Here is a 12,914-nt window from a genome sequence, read left to right as displayed (position 1 = left end):
GAAGGTGTACTGAGCACACTCATTTATAGTATAAAATATATTACTGACTGTAGTAAGGTTGCTTTCAAGCGTTATTACTATATAACATTATAATTTCATCTCTTTTTTGCTGTTATTATTATTATTACTATTATTATCATTACTATAAGACTACTAAGTAAGATTTTTGGTTGGTTAAACTGTTAAGCTTTATTATTACTATTGTATTCTAACTTAAGAACAATATATGGTTGGTGGGAATGAATTGTAGGCCTGCTCCCTTGCTATAAGACTGATGATATGATATTGAAAAGTAAGGTTGATTATCAAATTGTAATATTGCTAATGTTATAGGTATAGTTTCTAAATTAGAATGGGATCTGAAGCCCGTACATATTGGAGTTTAAATTTAACCCTTTAAAAAAGAAAGGGATTTTTTTCCCTTTCTCCCCCCCCCCCTTTTCTTCTTCTTTTCGGTACTGTTGTGTCCTCCTAAGAATACTGTATGGTTAGGAAATTGTAGTTATTGATCAAGTTGCTGGTATTGTTTATTTCATTTATAAAGACAAAAATAAATAAAAAGGATTCTAAAAAAAGAAAAGAAAAAAAGACCAATCTATCCCAGGAATCCCTTCAGCAAACTTCAGCAAAAAGCTGCTTTCAGGATTGGGGGGAGAATCTTACTGCAGGGCATGAAGCTAGTCAAAGCTGATCAGAAAGGCTGTTGAGAACTTGTGAGATGGCATTCTGTGAACCGAGCACAAAATAGCCATCTGATGCCACAAAAGCATGCCAGAGCTATAATTGCCTCAGATGCACAAATCAAACATTCCTAGCCAAGGAAAAGTACTTGGGGAAAAATTAACCAATGCATATTCATGCCCTGAAGTGGAAGAATGAAGTAGGCTCATCAGAGGTGAGTTTGACTTCAGCAAATAAAATGGTGGCAGGGATGCAAATATTTCACCTTTGGTATAAACTGCAGACAGGAAGAAATAAAACTTTAGGCATGCAGAGCTAGATCAAAAGGCATGCAAAGCTATATCTACCTTACCACCAATCTCCTAAGGCAGATTGGATACATTCCGATTGCTTTCTGTGTGCCTGACTCTGTGCTGGACTGCAGCCATCATATGCATAACTCTGCATGCCAAAAAGACATCTTGTTTGTTTGAAATTGCTTATGTGTTGGTCGACTTCAACTGATCATATTCTCTTACTGCTAATATTTTCAGCACAAACCTGTCTACTCAGAAATGAGTCCTACTGAGATCACTGGGAGTCACTTGCAGGTAAGTGGGTATAAGATTGAAGCCTCAATAAATGTATTTATTTTAACGTTTTCCATTGCCATTCCTAAACATTCACAATCCATGCCTTAGATTGGTTGATGCCTTAGATTGGTTGATGCCTTAGAATTTACAGATACAATCAACATTTAAAATATCCAACATTTATTGGATGTTCCATCCCTCCCCCCGGAATCCTCCCCAGCCAGCTCCGCTCCATGGTAAGGCTGCAGAGCCGCCAGCTGCGGCTGGCCGGAGCCATACTTCTGGCTGCTGCCGGGCTACTGTGGCCGCAAATGGCGGCCGTCGTAGCAGCTGCCATTTGCGTCCTTGCATTAGGCCGTGATAGGCTACGCAAGTACTTATGTAGCAATACGTGGGGATGCTAATGGCGTAGCTGGATGAGCCGGAGCCGCTGCCGCTGCTGCCACCACTGCATCCACCCCCGCATCCACTGCTGCTTCTGCATCTGCCACCAGGTAGGTCTGCTCCGGGGGGGATTTTGGGGGTAGGTGGGTAGGGGGAGGCCGTTCTGCCATGGACTCCGGGGGGCCAGATCCTAAAGAATCTGGCCTCACTGGAGTCCATGGCAGAATTCTCCAACATCCCTAATACAAACACATCCTTATTAGATATAATTAGACTGCATCATTAATTTTGCAAATACTTTGCCCAGTTCTGGATGTACTAATTTGATTAACACTGCATTGGATATCAATATACAGATATGGAATTTTCTCTGACACTGCAGAGAATTAAAAATCTCAAATCCCTATGATTTTGAAGGTCTAAGGAACTTTGAATTGTAAGCAGGGAGTTTGTATTATCTCCACCAAGTTCTGGTGATGTGTGTGGTTTTGTTATCACACAGTGATAACAAAAACAGGGCTGGGTTGAAGTATTCAGCCCAGATGTATGGGGATGGGGGCGCTGAAAATGACCCCTGGATTAACCTTCAGTGGGGAATCCAAGAGCCTTTGGGTGGGTGTGGGCTTACAATAAAGACAAGGTGGTTGAGGGTTTCTCTTTTTAATTACAATTGATCATTAGGAGCAACAACTTTTTTTCCTGAAATGTCCCTGGTGACATGACATAGCATTGTTCCCCTGGGTTATTCTGCCTTGGACTGGCTGCATCTTAAATAGTTTTGTTTTTCTTTCTTTCAGTGTGATGATGTGACATTGCTGGAGGAATTGTGGATGCATTTTCAAAATGAACAGTAGGAGAGCTGCCAAGTGGCAGCATTTTGGCTTTTTTAAATGTTAAAAGATGATGGGAAAAAATGGTTGAAAAGGCAACCAGCCATCAGCCACCTCATTGATTTTAACCCCTTACCCACCTGAATGTTTACACTGTTCCTGTCTTTGGGGAGATGTCTAACCCCCTTCATGTGCCAATAAATGTTCTGTGAGGAACGTCATCACAGATCTATTAATTACACCTCTAATGATACCTTGCTTACCTTCCAAAATGACAACAGGGAAGGGTTGATTCACAAAACCCATCATATCTGTAATATTTGTGGCTGTAATTTAGAATGCTCTGGGTTAATCATAGACTAATCTGTCCCAGTACTCATCATTAGACTGACAGGGCAAGGGGGATGCTGGCAGGAAGAACAGGAGTCTGCTACTGGCTCTATGCAAAGGAAGAACTATACAGTAAATTTCTGCTAAGCTTAGCCCGCCTCCAGATTCTTATTTCCCAGACTTCTGAACACACAAGTATCCTGAAGGATCAAGTTGCCTATTTAGCCAGGATATGGTGTCTTACAATATGTACCTGCGCTGAAACCTTCACAACACCAGGGTACCATATTGCAACCTACTGCAGTCTTCTCCAATCTGGTGCCCTCCAGATGTTTTGGACTTCAACTCCCATCAGTCCCAGCCAGGTTGGTCAATAGTCAGGAATGCTGGGAGTTAGAGTCTAACATATCTGGAGGACACCAGGGTGAGGAAGTGGGAAATGTCATATCTTGGTAATGGTTTAAAATGGACAAAAATAAGATGCTAGATCACCAGATCAATGATTTGTCTAACTCAGGATGGGCAGGAAGTATGTACTCAGGTGTTTTGGATGACAACTTCCAGTATTTCTGACCTTTGGCCATGCTGGCAGTGGCTTCTAGGAGTTGAAAACATCTGAAGATCTACTTTCTACCCACTCCTGGTCTAACTCAGTTTTATGTCTATCAGTAGTGGCCAGTCAGAAGCTTTCTGATTTCACCAATGGTCTGTGGATGTCTTATAAGCATATGAAGTTAAACTTAAAGGAAGTAAAAATGAACCTGGATTTAAAACTTTGATGATTCTGGAAGACTAACAGTTTTAATTTCTTTTTTCTTTTCTTTTTTTGAGTTTTTTTCAGTATACATACATAAATGTGTATATATCCATAGTAATGAATACATATGTAATGCATATATATACATGAAAATTTCAGTGGCTTCAATTTCTACAGTATTTCATCCCCTTCTTTGCTTGGAGTAAAGCCCCTGAATATTGTGCTATATACCTGTTTTATTTACGGTGGCACAGCATCATGGGTGTTGTAGTTTTAAAGCCCTATAAATATTATGATCCTGTTTCACAGGTACAGCTGTGTAAAAGGGTACAGCACACTTAATCAGAAGTGAAATCCATAGCATTCAATAGGACTTAGTTCAAAGTAAGTGTGCATAGAATTGCAGGGTTACCTCCTGATTCTATGTATGTATATACTCTCTCTCAGCAGTAAGTCCCATTGTGATCAACAGGACTTACTGTAAGGTAAGAATGCATAAGATTGCAGCCTTAATCATTCTCCCAGGGCCACAATGTCACAAATGGCTTAGTTATGTGATAAATCAGCTTTTATGTGATAAATCACTTCTCATGCTAAGAAGCGCTATTGAGAAAGACACAATTGCACATGAACTACCTAAATGCCATCTCTTTGGAAAGAAATTGGGCCAGGAGATGCTGCTGAGTATTTCCAAATTCTTGAGGAAGAGAAGGAGAATACTACAGTGATAACATATTTTTCAAAAATCTTGTGGCCTAGATCTGATAAAATATGGCAGATCCTGTATTCTTGATGAATGAGCATCTTGTCATATGTTATTACTTCTGGTCCAAAACTTAGTCCCTGCACACAGTCAGAATAAATGGACTGCGCAAGGGGATTTTTTTTTGTAACGTATTGATGCAGATGGAGTTCTTTCCCTCAGGCTGCAGAGGGGGAGTGAAAATCTATACCAGCACCATCGTTCTTCCAGAGAAGAGCTATATCATAGCAAATCTGCCCAGACTGCTCTTTTGGAGGCCTTGATCCTCAGAGCAGTGACTCATTGCACTGCAGAGGAAGCAGAGTTCCAAACTGTGCAGAAAGAACAATATATCCCTAAAATAATATTTTCTTACTTGTCTTGGCTATAAATAATACGTTGTAGAGCTAGAACCTTAGGTTTACAAGGCTGTGCGTGTGGCAAACCGAGATATATTTTATCCTTACACTTTTTTTTTAAAAAAAAAACTGTACTATTAACCATTGTTCCACCATTATGTTATTTTTTATAGGAGAAGTAACAATCCGGCATACAATAATTTTATGAAATGTTTTCAGTTTTGGACAGAGAGGATCACAGGTGTCCGTGAGATTATTTTAGTATGGGGCATAAGCTTTCTTAGGGCTGCTTCCCAACAAGTGTACCTTTGTGGAAGTCTGCCAATTATGTTCAAAGTGTCCAGATACAACATTCTTTCCCAACAAAATGTACAAGATGTATCCATAAAAGCAGGTGCATGTACTTCTAAAGTAAGGCTATGTGCTTCTGTTTGCTCTCTTGATAGATCATTTTCTTCATTTAGGACTGAAGCAAAGCTATAAAACAAATCAGATATTGGTGCATGTTTGCGTTCATCAAGGAAGAATTGTTTGTTGCACAATGAGATCAATGCACTTCAAGAACAGAAGGATTGCCTTTTCATAGGCCAATACGTTTTTTTTACTAGGATACAAGGCTTCATTCCCCACAAGGAAGTTCAGTGAAATACAGGTATTTCCCACTGTGTCATGATGACATCATGCAGTAATGAAAATACTTGCTAAGTTTACATTATGACTTGGGCCCTGCTTGAACTTCTGTAATAACTGGACCTTCTGGTCACCTATCAGACAGAGTTCCACAAGTGGAGGCCTCTACCAAGAAGGCCCTGTCCCTTGTGCCCATCAGCCTAATTGCTTTGAAAAGAGGGCACACAAGCAGGGCTGCTGAGGTCAGTCTCAAAATGCAGGCAGGTTGGTATGGGTGAACGCCATCCTTCAAGTGATATGGACCCAAACCATTTAGGGATTTAACAACCAATACCAGCTAGGGATGGGGGAGAATTTCTCCCCGAAACTTCGGGGGGCCGAGTGCCAACGTGTTTGGCCCCCCGAAGTAGTTTCGGGGAGAAATTCTCCGCACCCCCCTGCCCCCCGCACCCCCCCCGGGACGGGACTTAGCTTTCCCGAATGTCTCTCCTGGCGGCGGGTCCTGGCGGCGGTTCGTCAGGTCTTCGACAGGGGCAGAGGCGCAATAAAAGTAACAAAAAAAAAACGCCCCCGTGATAGGCTATGTGACGATTAACGTAGCCTATCATGGCTAGATTTGAAAAGTCAGCCGTGATAGGCTATGTAAATCGTCACGTAGCCTATCACGGGTGACTTAAAAAAAAAAAAGCGCGTACGGCTAATGGCGGCCCCCATAGGGAGCCGCCATTCACGTTCCTTATTTGGTCGCTGTAGTCTACGTAAAGATTTATGTAGACTACGGCGAAAATAAGGGCAACGCTATTTGCGTTGCCCTTATTTTCGCCGTAGTCTACGTAAATCTTTATGTAGACTACAGCGACCAAATAAGGAACGCGAATGGCGGCTCCCTATGGGGGCCGCCATTTGCGTACGCGCTTTTTTTTTTTAAAGTCACCCGAGATAGGCTACGTGACGATTAACGTAGCCTATCATGGCTGACTTTGCAGATCTAGCCGTGATAGGCTACGTTAATCGTCACGTAGCCTATCACGGGGGCATTTTTTTTTTAACTTTTTATTTTGTGGCCGGGCGAGGCACCTCCTCCCCAGCCTGAATTTCGGCCGGGCGAGGCGGGAAGCCTCCCTCTCGGCCTGAATTTCGGCCGGGCGAGGCGGGAAGCCTCCCCCCCCGGCCTGAACTTCGGGGGGAGCAGCGAAGCGCCTCCCCCCCACCGCGAAGCAAGCTGCGAGACCAGGTAAGTGGCTTTCGTGCACCCCTAATACCAGCACTTTAAAGAATAAATCTTCCTATGGATACTACTTCCTAAACTTTAATCCTTTTAGCTATACTATGGCCCAACATGGAGGAAATCCTCATTATTTAGGAGAGTCACCATGGGTTGTATCTAGTGTAGGGATTAGGGATGTCAGAGAATTCCGCAACGGATCTCGGTGAGGCCGAATGCCAGTGCATTCAGCCCCCCGAAATCCATCGCGGAACAGCCTGTCCCCCTTGCCCCCCGTGGATCCCCCCAGGACAAGACTTACCTGGGGCGGATATTTCAGACGGCAGCAGGTCCAGCAGTGGCTTCGGCGGTGGTGGAGGTGGCGGCGGCAGCTGGTCTTCCAACCGGCTGCCACCGCCGCCATTTGCAGTCTGTGTTTTTTTCTCTCCCCCCCCCCATAGACATGATAGGCTACGTAAAGACTTACGTAGCCTATCACATCTGGGTAAAAAAAAAACGCATATGCAAATGGCGGCGGCTATGGCCGCCGCCATTTGCGTTCCTTATTTTTCGCCGTCTTAGTCTACGTAAATATTTACGTAGACTAAGATGAACACAAGAAAGGGGAATGCAAATAGCTCCCAGTATGCTATTTGCATTCCCCTTTCTTTTTTTCATCTTAGTCTACGTAAATATTTACGTAGACTAAGACGGCGAAAAATAAGGAACACAAATGGCAGCGGCTGTATCCGCCATTTGCGTACGCATTTTGTTTGGTTTTTTACCCAGAGCCCTCTGTGGCTGGAAATCCGGCTGCGGATGGCCCTGGCCTGCGCCTGGCTGGCTGCTCCGCGGAGCACAGCCAGCTGTCAAAGATTCCGGGGGGGAGGACTGGATCACCTCCCCCCCGTCAATGATTCTGGGGGGAAGGATGGAACGCCTCCCCCCCCATGAACAGAATCTGCAAAAAGGTAAGTGACTTTCGTACATCCCTAGTAGGGATGTCAGAGAATTCCGCCATGGATCTCAGTGAGGCTGAATGCCAGTGCATTCGGCCCCCCAAAATCTGTGGCGGAACAAAGCCCCCTGCCCTGCCCGCCCTGCTAAATGAACCCAGAATGGAGCACCTACCTGCTGCCATGTCTGTGGCCGCCATTCACTTCTTCCATATAGCCGTGATAGGCTACGGAAATACTTACGTAGCCTATCATGGCTAACGCAGGGGGAAAAAAAAATCACGGCAAAAAAAAGGGAACGCAAATGGCAGTGGCTATGGCAGCTGCCATTTGCGTTCCCTTTTGTTTTGCCGTGATAGCCTATGTAAATATTTACATAGGCTATTACGGCAAAAAGAAGAAGAAGAATGCAAATGGCATAGTGGCCGCCATTTGCGTTCCCCCTCCTCTTTTTTTGCCATAATAGGCTACGTAAATATTTATGTAACCTATCACGGCAAAAAAAAAAAGGGAACGCAAATGGTGGTGGCTACGGCAGCCGCCATTTGCATCCCTGCAGGCTGCCCAGCGGCCGGATGTCCAGCTGCGGGCGGCCCCGGCCAGTGGCTCTGCAGAATCTCCATGGAGTGGAGCCGGCCGGAGAGAATTTTGGGGGGAGGGACAGAGCGCCTCCCCCCCCACTGTGAATGTCACCCTTCGAAAAGGTAAGTGACTTTTGTACATCCCTAATCTAATGGTGGCTTAGACTTAGTGGAAAATGTTTCTGCTTATGCAAGTTGGAGCGTGTGATTTTCACCAGAGTTATGGTAGACTGTCACACCATATCATAGCCTTCTTCAGAACATCCCTCAAACCTCAGGTGCAGCTTTGTGTGGGGAGGCTTAAGTGGATTGGGAGAGATCAGCAAACATCATGAAATTTGAAGTAGTGGAAATGCTTACCACTATGGCAGAACCCATAGTGGGAATGGGAAACAACCCATTGGGTTGTATCCAACATTTGCATGTGCGGAAGGCATCTCACACAGCCAGTCTTTCTCTTCCTGTCCTGCAGCCCCCTGTACCCCCAGAAACCTGGCCGAGGGGTTCTCCTGAACATTGGGGGCTGTGTCATATGGGGCTGCTGTGGTAGGTGGGTGGGATATCATACAATCTGCTGGAAGGGTCTTTCATTCCTCAAGCAGAGAGATTTCTGAATATCAGTTGCTGAGAAACAACAGTAGGAGAGAGCTATTACCCTCATGTCTTGCTTGTGGGCTTCCCATATCCATCTGGCTGGCCACTGTGAGTAACTGGATATTGGCTAGGTAGGCCTTTGATCCCCCAGCAGGGAACTTCTTATGTTCCTCTTATGGCAACCTTCTCCAGCACTCTCTGCTTCTAGGTAGAAGAGCCATCAGAACTATCACCAGGCTGCCCTCATCTGGGAAGCATAATATGTAGCTCAGCTCTTTGGGCCAAAACAGATGTGATGCATTCCATGGGTGCTTACTGTGTAGGCATTTCATTCCTTTATGCGATTATGTAGGTGTTTGATTTTGGAGACTTTTCAGAAACCATATTCTTCCCTGGCATGTATGGCATCTCGAAAGGATGTAACATCCTTCACGTGAGAGCTTTTCTACATGATGTCTATTCTTGTGTTCCCACTGCAATTACAAAGCATAGCGAGACTTTCCTGACATTTAGATATACTTCAAGTACTAACTTTAAACACTGATTTTATTTTATCTGAATAAAAGGCCTGTACCTCAAAGCTACTTAATATGTATAACCAAAGCTCCTCGTTCCAAATGCTTTGGTGTTTGTATGCATTTATATTTCAATTTGAAATCACATATGCTCTGCACCATTTTTTTTTTTTGGCACGTTGTGGGTTTTTTTATTGCTGTTCTTTCTATTGCTGTGTTTTCTGCATTTTAAAATCAAACACTTATGAGGAAGCCACTAGGGAGAGATCCTGGCTTTGAGCCTGGGTAGAAGCTTTTTCTTTTCTTCCTGCATCTACTGAAATTTCTTCCCTGTTTGCCTTTTGTTCTTGGGGTTCTTAATGCATTGGTCTATTTCCCAGGAGCAATTACAATTGTATGAATATTATTGCCATAGCTACTTATTTAGCAGCTACAAAAGCAGCTTTAGAATATCAACCAGTACAAACTGTTGCACATATGCTGTAGAATAGACAGAAAAGAGGTAAGGAAATACTGATCCTTACACCAATTTCTCTTGGTAAGAGAACTGAAGCTACAGAGTTTCACAGGCATTTTCAGACAGAATGAGATAGTTGGAAAATAACTTTGTGAGCACACTCATGTACAGACAAATAAGGTACATGAGCAGTGTTATTTTACTCCCTTTAGATGAAGATCCTTTAGGAATTGCTTAGCACACAATACAACTGCTAGCAAGAGAAGATTAACCAGCAAAAGGTCACAGACCTGTGCTGACCCAAGAGGCCTTTGCTCAACTTCTCTAGTTTTAGTTCTCGGGTATGCCTCATAAAGAAGTTGTGGAATTTTTCTTTTATGAAAAGGACTGAGAGAGACTAGAGGTGTAGGTGGCAAGCTGACAAAGAGTTAAGATTGTGATGATGGAGTTCTTCATGTGAGCAGCTCTCATCACAACATGATGCTCTAAGGCACAATCCACCAGGGTGTTTACCTGCATTAGCCTTTGAATAGGAGCTGTACAAGAGCACAATAGCGCCCTTGCACAGTTTTTACTGGGGCTTGTGCAAGAACATTCCTGTTGGGATGGGCCAACTATCTCTCACCCCCTGCCTGCCCCACACACTATTGCAGGGTCATTGGTCCCTCCCGCCCCCTGAGAATGGGGAGATTTTTGGTGACTTTAATATTTTTTCAGTGATGTCTTACTGTTATTGACAACAACAACAAATCTTTACTGCCTCATCAGTAATGATAAGCCATCTTCTGAAATTATTGGATTTCAGCAAGCTCTCCAAAGACTATTCCAATCTTGGGGGCTGTTTTCACCTTATACACATCCCCTGAGACCCTTATTGAAGCTGCTTACAAGGACCTAATACACAACTGGCAAGTTCAAAATCAATCGAGTCAATTATTTCTGAACACATTAAGTTTTGATAATAGTGGGAGGAAATGGTCTCCTTTTATGAATGAGTTGGATTCAAAATGCAGTAATAAGAGCAATCTGATCAAGAAGGGAAGGGCATTCAGGATTTTTGTTAGGGTGGCTATAATAACTTAACCAGATCAGCAACAGCAGACTGAGGTAATACACTCTTGGTTTCTGATCCTCGTGACAAAGATTAAAGCCCACAAGCAGGCAGCCTCATAAGATTAAGGAAATTACTTACATAAAGAGTAATCTGTTACTCTTCCTGGAATTTAGCCCAGTCAGACAGGCCAGTCAGAAAAGCATTTTTCTTTGCTGTTAAGAAGAAATTTATTATGATAGTTCATTGCAAAAGTAAGAATTTTATATATGATAACAAAATCCAATTTTCTTTGACCTGGTTTCTTTCTACAGGTTAGCTACCAGAGAAAATTAAAGTAAATAGCCCATCTTGATTTCACAACCCATTTCTCAGGATTTTTAAATTCAGTGATAGGAAGAGAATTAGTCTCTTGTAATAAATGATTTGTGTGCTGAATGTCAATGCATTCCCTACTACACTCACAGCCCCTATCAGTTCCTTGTCATCTTTCCTATTAGAAAAAACACACAGAACTTTTGATTTGCAATAGATTACTGCTCTTTGCTCCAGGAAGTAAATGGAGATGCAAAACACAATAGATATCCTTCAAATAAGAACTATGAATGTATCAGTCAGGATCAAATAGCCATTTAAGCAGGTAAATAACTGCATTCTCCTGACAATGGGTCTCATGGCTTGCAACTCAACTAAATATGTCAGACTAGAGACCTCAAGACTCACTCAGTTGCTAGCCAATTATTTAATTCTCTCTGTGGTCCTGTCACTGGGGAAGAGGGTCAAAGAGTTTCAAAATGGATTTCGTTAAATGGAAATCCATTGATAGTGGGCCTCCAGCCTGATGGATGGAGCTAAAGGCAAATGGGATGGGTCAAAATACTACTACTACTACCACCAGCGTATTTTAGTTCAAAGCTCTTTTTGCCAGTAACTAAACCTTTGGAGAGGCATTTCAACCTTTGAGAATAGAAAAAAAAACCTGTGCAAAAGCCAGGAAATCATCAATTGGTGGTTTGGAGGGATGGGGCATGGCCATCTGGGGAACCATGGAGGACCAGATTCAGCCCATGAGCCTAAGATTCAAAACTCTTGCTACATACCCTTCTCCTCTTACTTCCAGTTTCTCTGTTCATGACACTACAGTAACTAAAGACATAGCTAAATTGTTCCCCAAATAATTTGATATCATTCACCAAATGATTTCTCTATTCATATTATTTGATTGACACGTCATCTAATTATCTCCTCAACACAGCACCATGTATTATTGTTTCTGCAAGTACATTTTTTAGTATTCAAATGGTCACTGCTGGTTTGGATTTAAGATCCAAACACAGCTGGAAATTATGATTGCAACACAAGTTGGAAAGCCTGAAGAACAATCTCTGCATTTTGAAAGCTGGGATCTATGAGGATAGCTGATGGTTGCGCAGCATTCCATTATTCTTGATTGATTGGTCTACCCAGCCCATGTTATGCTTCATAAGATAACCTTAATTATTGGTTTGTTATTTTCAAAACAAGAGGGAATGGGTACAATATTTATACCACAAGGACCTATCTGTTCTGTGATGCAGATGCTGAGAAAGTAGGTTAAAGCTCTACAAATGGTGATGAATATTTGCCCCCAAAGCCTTTGCACCTTGCAAGACTCTTGCACCAACTAGGGATGGTGGAGAATTTCTCCCCGAAACTTCGGGGGGCCGAGCGCCAATGTGTTTGGCCCCCTGAACAAGTTTCGGGGAGAAATTCTCCGCCCCCCCGCCCCCCCCGGGACAGGACTTACCTTTGCTGAATGTCCCTCCCGGCGGCGGGTCCGGCCAGCGGTTCGGCGGGTGTTTGTCCGGGGCGGGAGCAGCAGCCGGTCTTTCGACCGGCTGCCGCCGCCGCCATTCCAATCAAAGAAAAACAAAAAACGCCCCCGTGATAGGCTACGTGATGATTAACATAGCCTATCACGGCTAGATTTGCAAAGTCAGCCGTGATAGGCTACGTAAATCGTCACGTAGCCTATCACGGATGACTTTAAAAAAAAAAAAAGTGTGTACGGATAATGGCGGCCCCCATAGGGAGCCGCCATTCCCGTTCCTTATTTGGTCGCTGTAGTCTACGTAAAGATTTATGTAGACTACAGCGACCAAATAAGGAACGCAAATGGCGGCTCCCTATGGGGGCCGCCATTTGCGTACGTGCTTTTTTTTTTTAAGTCACCCGTGATAGGCTACGTGACGATTAACGTAGCCTATCACGGCTGACTTTGCAGATCTAGCC

The 12,914-nt window shown here is 43.4% G+C and overlaps 1 long non-coding RNA gene across 7 annotated transcripts in view; it reads right to left on the bottom strand.

The window, feature by feature from the left end:
* Nucleotides 1–12,914, bottom strand: part of LOC146350882 (uncharacterized) — a 56,321-nt gene that overhangs the window by 20,594 nt on the left and 22,813 nt on the right. For 4 of the 7 annotated variants that reach the window (XR_014789441.1, XR_014789443.1, XR_014789442.1 and 1 more), the window contains one exon: nt 10,785–10,858. This is a non-coding gene — a long non-coding RNA (uncharacterized LOC146350882). Of the gene's footprint in view, nt 1–2,262; nt 5,133–8,681; nt 10,859–12,914 lie in introns of those variants that run through there. The other 3 variants (XR_014789447.1, XR_014789446.1, XR_014789444.1) reach the window with 2 other exon arrangements.

The sequence above is a fragment of the Heloderma suspectum genome, chromosome 3 (genome assembly GCF_057233095.1).
Source record: "Heloderma suspectum isolate Gila_16-S chromosome 3, 16-S_ref, whole genome shotgun sequence".
Classification (NCBI taxonomy): domain Eukaryota; kingdom Metazoa; phylum Chordata; class Lepidosauria; order Squamata; family Helodermatidae; genus Heloderma; species Heloderma suspectum.
The sequence above is the reverse complement of the archived record's forward strand: the minus strand, read 5'-3'. Positions and strand labels throughout refer to the sequence as shown.